Here is an 11640-nt window from a genome sequence, read left to right as displayed (position 1 = left end):
TGTAATAATAAATGCTGTGCATCAGTGCCCCTCACAGCTGTTTAGGATCTCTCAGTATATTTAACTTACAGCAGTTACTTGCTGAGTGGAAGCCTTGACTGACCTCAAATCGAACAGTGAACTAGCAACACAGTGAGGCTTAGTGCCAAGTTTATTTTAAAGCCTTCAGTTTCTTGTTTCTGCTACCATTCCAGGCATTTGCTAAAGCTGTTTCTAACTGGCAAAAGGGGAAGAATTGTATTAAAAAAAAAGAGCCAGCTTATTTTTACACAGCATTAGTGTGCCAGAAGGGACTCAAGAGAACACAGTTTCTGCAAGAATCAGTTGCTTTGTGGATTTTACCTAGATTGTACCAATACATAGTAGCCTTATGTAATTTCTAGCTAATTATCTGGTTTATTATCCAAAATTTGTGCAGGTGGTGGGGATCTCACAGGAGGAATCACTGAGGTCGTGTACCAACTTAACATCAACCCACCATTAGTTATTCCTTCAGGTTTCTGCATAGTGACTGTATCTATCTGAAAGAATTCTAGAGAAAAGTCTGAATGTCCAGAAATTGGAGCTGTGACTTTATTTGCAGACATGTAAAACACATTTAAAGGCATTTTCACTTGCTATGCACTAATCTTTTGCAGAATCACAATTCTAACATTCTGTAGAAGTCTAATTTCTTACAGTGTCTCTTTCAGGGATAAAATTTTCATGGTATTTTTGTGAGCCCAAGAGTTTTAAAGCATTTGTTACAGCCCAAGAAAACTTGGGCAAAATATTGCTGGCTGAAATTTTAGTAGACAGTAGCTGAGAAATTTGACAGTATAGAGCAGTTCAAAATTCAGCTTTTCAAGTGCAAAGGCATATTTTTCTTCACAATTTTCTTATTTGAAAAGTGTCTACTCGGTATAGAGAGAGCACACAGTTATCCGATCAATGTGAACACTACTAAAATGACAGTTGAACTTATTAGTTCCACGTTGGGGTAGCCTGTGTCTGCAGTATAAGTGTTCTTTAGTGACTCCAAAATTTTACCCCATAGCCCAGTTTGCAGCTTGGAACAGCTTTATCTGTTATTGCTGTACAGTGATCTCAGATGATAATATTTCCAAGTAGGGAAATCTGTAGTGAAGAGAGAGAGTTTGAATAACAGAAACAAAACACAAACATGGAAAGATCTGGTTGGAGAAGGAGGGAGTGTCCCTGATTGCAAGTTGTGGGTGATGTTTAGATTAGCAGTGCTCCTTCCTAGACTTGCCTTTCTTCCCTTTTTAGGTCATTTTCTTTCTTGTAAAGATACAGAGAAAGTGTTATTGCAATTCCCAAATGTTTCTGCTAATTATAGAAAAGAGAAAGGCAGCACATGGTACACACTCAGTCTTGCTTGTAAAAAGGCAAACATTTATATTATGTGATAAGCTGATTTAGATGTATTAGTGATTTGGGTAAAATGTTCTTTCCTAAAAAATTTAGACAGACTGTATTACTTCAAAGAGATTGAGCTAAATATAAAAGAAAGCCTATTCTAGTGCAAATAATTTAAGACCACCGGTTTAAGTGAAAGTTGATTATGTTGATCTAAACTAATCGATCTACAGACCCAGACCTTCTAATTGAATTCTAACTGTCCCTCTCATATTAATTCTGATAGAACTATGAACTAATGCTCTCACTAATACTTCTAATTTGGCGATACAGCAGCTAAGAAATACCTTTATAGACTGAAGACTGAAAGAAGACTAAGAATTAAAGAACTTGTTAAGAGATAAGCACTGCTATCCATAATTTTTAGTGTTGTTTTGTGTTGAGCTGTGTCAGAGCAGTGATAACTGCATGAACCATTTTAGCTACTTATTGCTAGGAGCAACCTTTTATGCAGACTAAGCTACAGAAGTTCTGTCAGGACTCACCATTTCTGGAACTGCATCGGAAAATTATTCTGCAACAACAGATAGGACACGATAGGAGATGGTGTCCACTTTTGCATGGGGGTTTTTGTAGCATATTTTAAAAAAAGTTTGTTGTTTTTAGAAGTAACTTGGCAGTATGAATATGCAATAACATTACAGTAAACACTACAGAAATACATACAGGAATAACTGATCTGGTAGGTTTCTTTTTTCAACATCCATTTAAGCCATCTGCATCCTCCCCAGCCTCATACGCCTTGGGAGCTGGAAAAAGTCCCAACATATTTCAGCACAGGGCCCTTTCAGAATGTCCTATTAGCCTCACCAATGTCCAGAAATTAACAAATATCACGGACTAGTCCAGCACATGGCTCCTTTCCTGCCCAGAGTGAGCCACACAGTTTTTGGAAGGATGCTCCATGTTATCTGTGGTGCATTTGCATGCTGTGACCCAACCCAACCCAGAGTTCTAGAACACTAGAACATGGCTCTTCTGCTGGGCACAAGGGGATGAGAGAGGCCAAGTGCTTACTTGGAGATCAAAGTACCTGGAGCTTCTTGAGTGAAAACCAGTATGTAGCAATAATCATTACAGTATTAACTCATTGTAAGCTTCGTTTTGAAACCAGGCTGTTACCACCAATGTTATATCAAGTTTTTCATTAAAATGTCTACTTAAGGGGAAAAATAAGTGTTTAGGCTGTTTAGAAACAAGACAGTGTAAAAACAAATATGTGACTGTATGGAATAGCAAAACTCTATTTCATTAGTTAGGAGGATGCAATCTGACCCAAAACTTATGTGCTATAATATGACATTAATTTTTAAGTAGAACAACGTACCTGCCTTTTTTCTGGGGAGACTTAAATAATCCTTCCACTTTAAAAAGCCAATGCTCACAGATCCTAATAACTGTGTTCCAGTATAATGCACCCTCTGTACCTGTGCAGGGTTTCACTGTTCTTGGGATCTCCAGGAAATTACTGATTGATAGAAAGTTCCTGTATATTATACTCCTGGGGTCATTTTACAAAAAAATTAATTGCTTACTTTTCATTATGCACACCTTTTAATTGCAATTGTTTTATGTATGACCAGCAACATTTCAGGAAGTCACACAGCATTAGATGTGGGGTAAAAGGTAAGAAAAGCAACCATGGGAAAGAAAGTTTGTCAAGAGAACTTCCTTCTCAATATGTGCTTAAGCAATAGGTTTCTAGCTCCAAAGCTGACTGAATTTAATAAACAGCCTAAAAAAATGGAAGTCTTGCTGACAAGTTTGACTAGATTTTAGGTAAGTTACTAATTACTTAAGTTACTATTAATTAGGTTAACTTAATTAAGTTACTGTGCATTTTACTGCATAATGATTAAACAGCTTTGGAACAAAAGCTGTTTGGAACAGTAAAGGTTTCCCTTTACTTGTTTTTTAAAAAAGTAGGCAAGTGAAGGATATTATCCTTCAAGACAGGGACCTATATCACAAAAGGGAACAGAAATGATTATTCATTTAAATATACAATTCTCAGTGGTTATTATATGCACCACATAGTGCAAGAAATCAAACTTAATGGTGACTGACCCTACCAATCAATTTATTGTTCTAATAATATTAAAAAGGTAAAAACAACTTAAAGCCTTTTTCTTAGACTGAAACTGGATCAAAAAATAAATCCAGAAGTTATCTTTAGATCAACACATTATTTTTAAGGTCTAGAAAAAGTGGCAGCAGAAATAAAAAAAAAAATTCAGAAAACACCCTGCTCCCTACCTAACAGTTCCTCAACATACAAAAAGTAAGAAGTGGTTATATCACCAGCTAAATCTTATAAAACAGAGATTTAATGCTCAAGTCTATATAACAGCACACAGACTATCTTACTCTCTTATCTTCTTTCCATGTATAAATCTGTTGCTGTATCACTGCATCAATACAACACATTGCTGTTGCTTATCTCTCTGGTTTCATGTATTTACCAAATTTTCCACTGCACATCTCTTTATTTCAAAGAATCTTTATTTTGGCTGTTTTGGCAAGCTTCCCTAAATTCACTTACCTGGCACACAAATAATCCTTGCTAAGAAACAAGCACTACTTTCATCCAAATAGAAAGAAACTCTGGGAAATGGGAATTGCAGTCTAGAATGAGAGTGTAAACAGCCTGCAACTTAGCAACCTTCCACAGGCCATGGCAACAGCCTGCAGCCAGGAACCAGGAGATGTGTATGACATACTTTGCAGACTAGATCATAGACAGGGGACTCCTGCTACTTAATTTGGAATGTGTATGTTGCTGTGTACCATAGTAACCCGTTTCCACTTGAGCTCAAGTTCTCACACAGATGCCTCCCCATTAGCACAGCCATCCCTCAAGGTACTGCCACAGAAACCACAGCTGAGCTGTACCTGGCCCCTAAGTCAGGAGCTGATCACTTGGTTTTTCTTCACCTGTTTGAAAGAATAATGGATTTTGAAGATCAGCCCAAAACCACATCCGTCGTGTTAATCAACAGTATTACAACAGCCTTGGAACTACAGCACACACTTCAAATATTCTCTGTGTAGAGTTGCACTTGAATTACACATACATTGTCTTGAACATCTATAAGAACACTTGAATTTTCAAATGACATCTTTCTCAGTGCTTACTTTTTATTCTTACTGCATGAAACTATAATGCAAGCTGTCTGAAATTTCTTACACCTGCGCCCTCTAAAGTGCTTTTAGAAAAGGTAACAGATTCATATATTAATACCAGGCATTAATTTAGTCAAAATTGCATATTTCTCAAGTATTACACTCATGACCTCAAATTCCAGGTAAGTGGAATTATTTTCCTAAATTATCAGAATTAGTTTTTGCTTGATAGCAAATTCCTTGTCTGTGAAACTTGTAGAATAAATCCTGATCTGATCTCTCACTTTTTAGGTTCCTGCCCATAAAACAATGAAATGGGAGGTTTTAAAAATATATTTATATAGGAATTGGAACTAGTTCCGTGCAAATTTCAAGCACTTTTTGAGCTCCTGTCAGCCAACTAACAATTCTTTGTTGCATGTAGTAGAATACCATGTTCCAACTTCTCAAGAACATAAACTTATTTAAAGAACAGTTTTTTTACACTGCACACATTTATGAGTAACCTAAATTTATTACCAAATACAGTTATCCCAGTGGCTAAAAGATTTCTAAAGAGGAAAAGGCAAAGCTAATAGAGCTGTAAGACTGGCATGATGGCCAGTCCGGATTGACAGGGGGAGCACAATGAAGCACTTGATGTGCCACTATTAGATTTCCTTTGGAAACATCCACATTTTAAGTGATTTAAACTGAAAGCAACTATTAAGCTCTGCATTTTCACTTTGACTGTAAGTATAAATATGCAAATAAAAGAACTTTACCTTTATGATCAACTTTACCTTTATTTAGTGTTCACTACCCTGAACTGCATTAAATGACACATCAAACAAACTATTCTTCAGCTTTTTGCAAAGACTGGTGTGCTAACTCAATCTGTTGCTTCTATAATCAGAAATTCTGAGAGTATCACTTCTGGCATGGTGAATTTGACTGGTGTTATTGCACAGTTCCTCCTCACCAGAACACCAGTGTATTACATGAGGAGGTACTGACTGTGGGTTTCAAGAATAACAAAGCACTTGTCTTACCTTTGCTTTCTGAACTACCTCACTTTCAGCTGTACACATACTGCTTTCAAATGACATAAACTCTATCAATATAAAATAATAAGCTAAGCTGATTGACAGGGTTTCCTTCAAAGCTAGTCCTAAAGAGTGATTATGCACACAAAAGACACATTTAATATTTTCATGTTGATCTCCATGCTCCTTTAGTCACTGCAGATACTTGTTTGTCTCTATCAGCCATCCTCCTGTGGGTTGGAAGTTAAGTCTGGCAAGTTATCAGTGTCAATTAAAAAAAAAAAAAAAAAAAAAAAAAAAAAAAAAAAAGCCTGTTGCTATGCGTGACCAGCAGAATAATCCTTGCTACAGCATGCTCAAAGCCAAGTTCTGCAGGAGAGGTGGCAATCACAGACCTATCCACATCTGTACAAAACAACCATCTGCAGAACAGCAACATCACTATTCGATTCCAGAAGGATCCTATGCTGAACTAGCATGAGACAGACTTTTTTAGATCTAACATTGCAAGAGCTGAGCCCATCATTATTTGCCTCCAAAATAACTGAGCCAAGGGTGGCATATTGTGTTGTAATAACTCAGTTATATCTACCTTCTAATGCTTTTCCTTTTTATATTTTTAAGGAGAGAGACAAACCAGTATTCATACCATTTTGGTCTCCATGTCTTTGTAGGGAAAGTTAAACCAATCGTACTCAAATGAGGTTCAGCCATGTTTTTTGCAGAGTGTTAAACACTAAACCTCACAAGGTAGGTTTTTATCTCTTCGTATTTAAAAAGCATGAAATAAAAAGCACTGACTGTCAGTGCCTTCATTTGCTAGTAGAAAGATTCAAAGTGACTCTAGCAAAGCCATTCTTTTTTGGAAGTTGAAAGCTAAGACTTTATGAGAGGTAACAGATAAATCCACACCTTCCTTTTACTTTATTACCACATAAAGGATTATGCACCTCTGGAAACATATATTTCATTTTCTGTGCTTTCAGACCATCTATTTTAAGCCATGGGTATTTAACAAAGACGGAAGTTTAAACTTTATGAAAATACAACTGCAGTTTATAAAGCTATGCAAAATGGTCTTTTACATAGATAATTTACACTAGTATGACTGTGGAGTAAGTGTCTTAGTAAGGAACAGCCAGTGGGATATTATTATTTTTTGAACAATGCCAAGAAAACTACAGAAATTAAGGAAAAAGGAAATATTGCAAAGAAGCTCTTCGCTGTCTTAACTATGCAGACACCAAGAGAGACTGATCCTTTTTCTACTGCTTCCCTCAGCCATGTTTTCTTGCAAAGGTCTGTGCATTTCATTAAAGCTCAGAAACAATCAGCTCAAAATGTAAAGGGGACTATTAAATTTCAGCAACTGATTTGGGTACTATGTACATTTTTTTTGAAAACTGCAATTCTCTGCCACTCAGAAATGCTTGCAAATATAACAGCCTTTTCTTTAGGGACAAGTCATTGACTAGAGACCTATAAAAGGGAAAGCCACTGAAATGTTTCATGGCAATGGACTAGAGTGATGGACGAATGGCACACTATTACCTGGAAGGGGCAATTTCAGACCTGGAGAGTCTTTGGTTTATAACTGAGATGTATTTTAAGCTGCAACCCACGTGACCCAGAATAGAACAGCTTGAAAATTGTATGGAAGTCAAATGAATCGCCATTTCCCCACCAACACCTCTTTATGTAAATTTAGCAATAGTGTTGTCATATGACAGAATGTGAACATGTACAAATGTCTATGCCATGAATATGTCTAACACATAAGCTAACAAACTTCAGATTGTTCTACTGAGACCAAAGCCACTCAAAATCTGTGAAAAGTTGTTATGTACATAATAAATCCATCTGATAGTTACTAGTGGTCTTTCTTAATTTCTGGTAAGGTCTAGGTCTATACCACTAGAGAATGAGTAGTTTTATTCTGCATTTATTAATATTTGCTTTGCTGTAGCACATCTTTGTTCAAACATTACTATCTGCATAAATTCAAGGAGACAGAAACCAATTTATTCAATGTATTGATCCAACTAAGCATAAAATTAACTCTACATGGATTTCAAAGAATTACTACAGTCATAGCTTTAGCATCTCACTTCATTTAAATGTGACTAGATCTATATGACCCATATAGTAATAAAGAGTGACTTTTTTTTCCTTACAAGTTGCATTATGGGTAAGTTCAGGAGAACCACTGCAATTACAAGCTGTGTGGTCACAGGTGTCTGGGGGCTGCTTAACCTTACTATGGGTGAGTCCCCAGATAATGATCCTCATGATAGTTTCAGCTTGAGCACAACTCTAAAACTGTACCACCATGGATGCAAGTAGTCACTCTAACCTGGTCAAAATATGGAAGAAAAACATGGTCACATGATCTTCATGCAGCCATCAGGCACTTTGCCTGAGATCTGAAGTCACATGGCATGCATCAGTTGGCCACTTGTTAACTTTTCCCCAAGCTCTGCTAGGTGACCACAGCTGCCAGGGAATATTCATTTACTCCATGTGTTGTTCTCACTAAGTACCATAGTTAACAGTAAGTTGTTCAAATGCTATCAACCAAGAGTGGCTTAAAGTTCACACAGAATGTTCCAAAGGCAGGCTGTGCCCTACCTTTAGAGAAGTGGATTTTAAACCACTTTTGCTGAGAGCATAAATGTGGTCAGAGCAAAATTAAAGAGCAGTTACGATTTACATTAACTGTCAAAAACATAAATGATTCCATATTCTCCACCTATTTTAATAATTCCTTACTTACATTTCATTTCATCTATGGATGTTCTGGCCAACCTTACTTACCACACCTCTGCACAAAGTAACTAATTCACACAGGTTTCTGTGTGTTATTCTGGGACTAGTTAATGTAGTAGGCCACAAAACCTTCTCCTGCATATACTCCCTTCCATGGGTGGAATCTCCTGCCAGAAGCCTGCTCCTGTGGGAGCTTTCCACAGCCCACAGCTTCCCTTTAAGGTAGATCCACCTGCACCCACATGGGGTCCTTCACTGGCTGCAGAGCTGATACCTGTTCCTCTGCAGTCCTCCATGAGCTGCTAGGGTAATGACCTGAGTTACCATGCTCTTTCCACAGGTTGCAGGGGAATCTCTGTTCCCACATCAGGGACCTCTTGCCCCTAACCCTTTGTGTCTGCAGGGCTGTTTCGCTCACGTTTTTGTCACTCTTCTCTCACAGTTACACAGTTGCTGTAAGTGTTTTTCACAGTTTCTTAAATGTCCAGTTTCTTCTCACAGAGCTTCTTCCCTCTGGATGGTAAAATTAGCAAATCTGAGATCATTAAAGTTTTACCTGAATATCAAAATGACAGTAGAAAAGTCGCATTGCCAATCATACAGCTTTTGTAAATGTGTTTAGTTTTGGCTTTGGTTTTCATTAATAAGATGCACTTGCTTATCTACATGCAGATTTAATTTGAACAAAATATGGAAACTGAGTTTTCTGTTTACTTCCCAGGTTCTCCTAACAACCATTAATCAACATTGTTTATACATTTAAAAAAATACATCACTGAGGATTTTTGCAATTGTTGGAGTAGGTTTCTTTTTGGTGTGGGGTCTTTTTCTTGGTTGGTTTGGTTCTAACCTTTATATTAAAGACTTCTGTGTAAATCCAAAAGACCATCTGCTGAAAAATATGATTACAACACCATTTAACTGATGAAAAAGATGCAGGTCACTTGGACAGTCTGTTTTATCACAAAATATGGAAGCAATTTTTTTTGTATGCAATCTCATCTACTCAGTAGTTTTACTGCATTGTTAATTCAAGAATATCCTACCCATCTGTATATTGAAAAACACACGTGCAGTGCTGTACCTTCTAAACATCTTGCTTGCAAGTAAAGCCACCTTGCTTAAACAACACAACATCCAGTCATCCCTTCCTCTTCAAATACACAATGACATGAAACTCCGGACAGCTGATGCTCATAAACAGCTGTCACAGTTCATAGCACTAATACTTTACCTTAACCAAGGTTCAAATCTCTTTAAGCAGCACACTATTTCCTGTTTGCTGCAAAGGCCTCTGGAATCACAGGTGGAACACAACTATATAATTAAAATACTAAAGAGAAAACAATATTCAAAAGATTACACAACACATAACAATCAAACATTAACACTTCTGAACAAAGTCCAATGTAGGTTCATACCAGGTCGTTGATTGTTCATTTGTTAACCAGTCACATAATCAGATTAGTTTTGGCCTGCAGCCTACCCCTGTGCTATGAATACTAATTCCAACCCAACTTTCATTTTACTAGCACAATTGCCTCCATTTAAATCACAATAAACTTGAAGGCAGCTCTGCTGTTACATACTTGGAAAACATAGACGAGGCTGAAAAAAAAGTCAAATGTTAAATGAAAAGCGTATATCAATCTATTTTTTCTGTTCCTTTCTTTAACATCTTGTACAATTCTCAGTTCAATATGACATTATGATATTATGAAACTGAAACAATTTTGTGAGGTCATTTCATCTTTTCCTACTACTGTTTTCCTGCAGCGCGTTCATTTTATGATTTAGTTAAATATCTCAATGTCAGCCCAGTTTAGGACGAAACGAAGAACCAGAACACTGAAATATCCTCAAGGCAAAAATCACATTTTCCTGATCCACTAATCTAGCTCTAATGAAATTCTAGCTTTCCTATATCTTGCAGTTAAACTCTGTATATGTTTTTTTCCTACTACTTGAAGCTGTAAGGAGGCTGTATATCTACTGCTGCATGTATCACAGAATTTAGTCTGTCAAAATGGCAGAGGTGTAGATTTTTGCCATCATACTGCATCTAATGATGATTAATAATGTTTTCTTGACTACCAGTTATTAGAAAGCTACACTGAATGCTATCAGTCTTACTCCTTGCATTCCCTAACACATTTTTGGTAGCTTTTTCTGGCAAATATCAATAAAAACCAAGCAGATGGATCCTCTGTCTCTGAAGGACCTTACTTTTCTATTATTCTTACCAAATACTGATACCACCAGCATGTAGAATCCACATCGAATACATACCTTGCATTCAGTAGTGAGGACTGCATTCAACTTAACTAATAGTTGATTCAGGAATGCAAGCAGTGCTTGGAGAGAGTTTACAACTAAAGCCCATTAAAGCACAAGTAGCAGCAGAATAACTCCTGCTATTATGGAAAAACTGATAAATGGCCACTGAAACACAGCTGCAGCATGTACAAGTCAAACTCCCATATTCTCACACTGTCTCCCAGAAAAGTCTGTATATGCTGGGACTTGATGCCAGAGTTATTCTAGCGTTTCATTCAGTTTCCCTCTCTAGTTTGGATTATTGCTTAAATATTCACCACATGCCAAAAAGTCACAGTATGAGACTCCCATTCTTCAAGCTCTGTTTTACATGCCATATCTTTTTATTAATACTATCTGATTACTACTTTTTTTCAGTGCTGTAAACAACTGCTAGGTTCTGCTCATCTGAAGATGATTAAAGATGTCTGAACCGACATTCTGAAGAAAGGAATTTAAATCTGATATTACAACAGGCATTGAACTGTCCACTGAACTTAAATCTCATTTTAGAAAACTGCATGCAGCACAGAAGAAGTTTAGCAGTAGTAATCTCAGAAAAGCAACCTAAAACATACAGGCAAACCCCCTTCAATACTTTAAGCATCAAGAAAGTTAAAGAAAAATATTTCCTTACACAGGAGAATATCTAATCCAGTTATGGACAGAGAAAACCAAAATGTGGTCTGTCTAAAAAGTGAAATAGGAACAAGTTTTTAGGATTGAACTTAGTGCAGCATGGGTACCATTTTTATTTGTAAAGACTATTAGTATGCCAGTATTAGCAAATGTCAGGGCAAAACATCAATTTCTGAGCACTCTTCTATTTTAATGATGTTTTATTTTGCCATTCCATAAGCAGTCCAAAATACAACCATTATCTAAACACCCCAAATTTTGTTTCTGTACTATTCTAACCTACAACTTCCTAGAAGAAGCTTTACTCACAAAACACCATACTGAAAATGTTCTTTGCAAACAAGCAGCATAT

This window comes from Haemorhous mexicanus, chromosome 3, assembly GCF_027477595.1.
Source record: "Haemorhous mexicanus isolate bHaeMex1 chromosome 3, bHaeMex1.pri, whole genome shotgun sequence".
In the NCBI taxonomy this organism is placed as follows: domain Eukaryota; kingdom Metazoa; phylum Chordata; class Aves; order Passeriformes; family Fringillidae; genus Haemorhous; species Haemorhous mexicanus.
The sequence above is the reverse complement of the archived record's forward strand: the minus strand, read 5'-3'. Positions refer to the sequence as shown.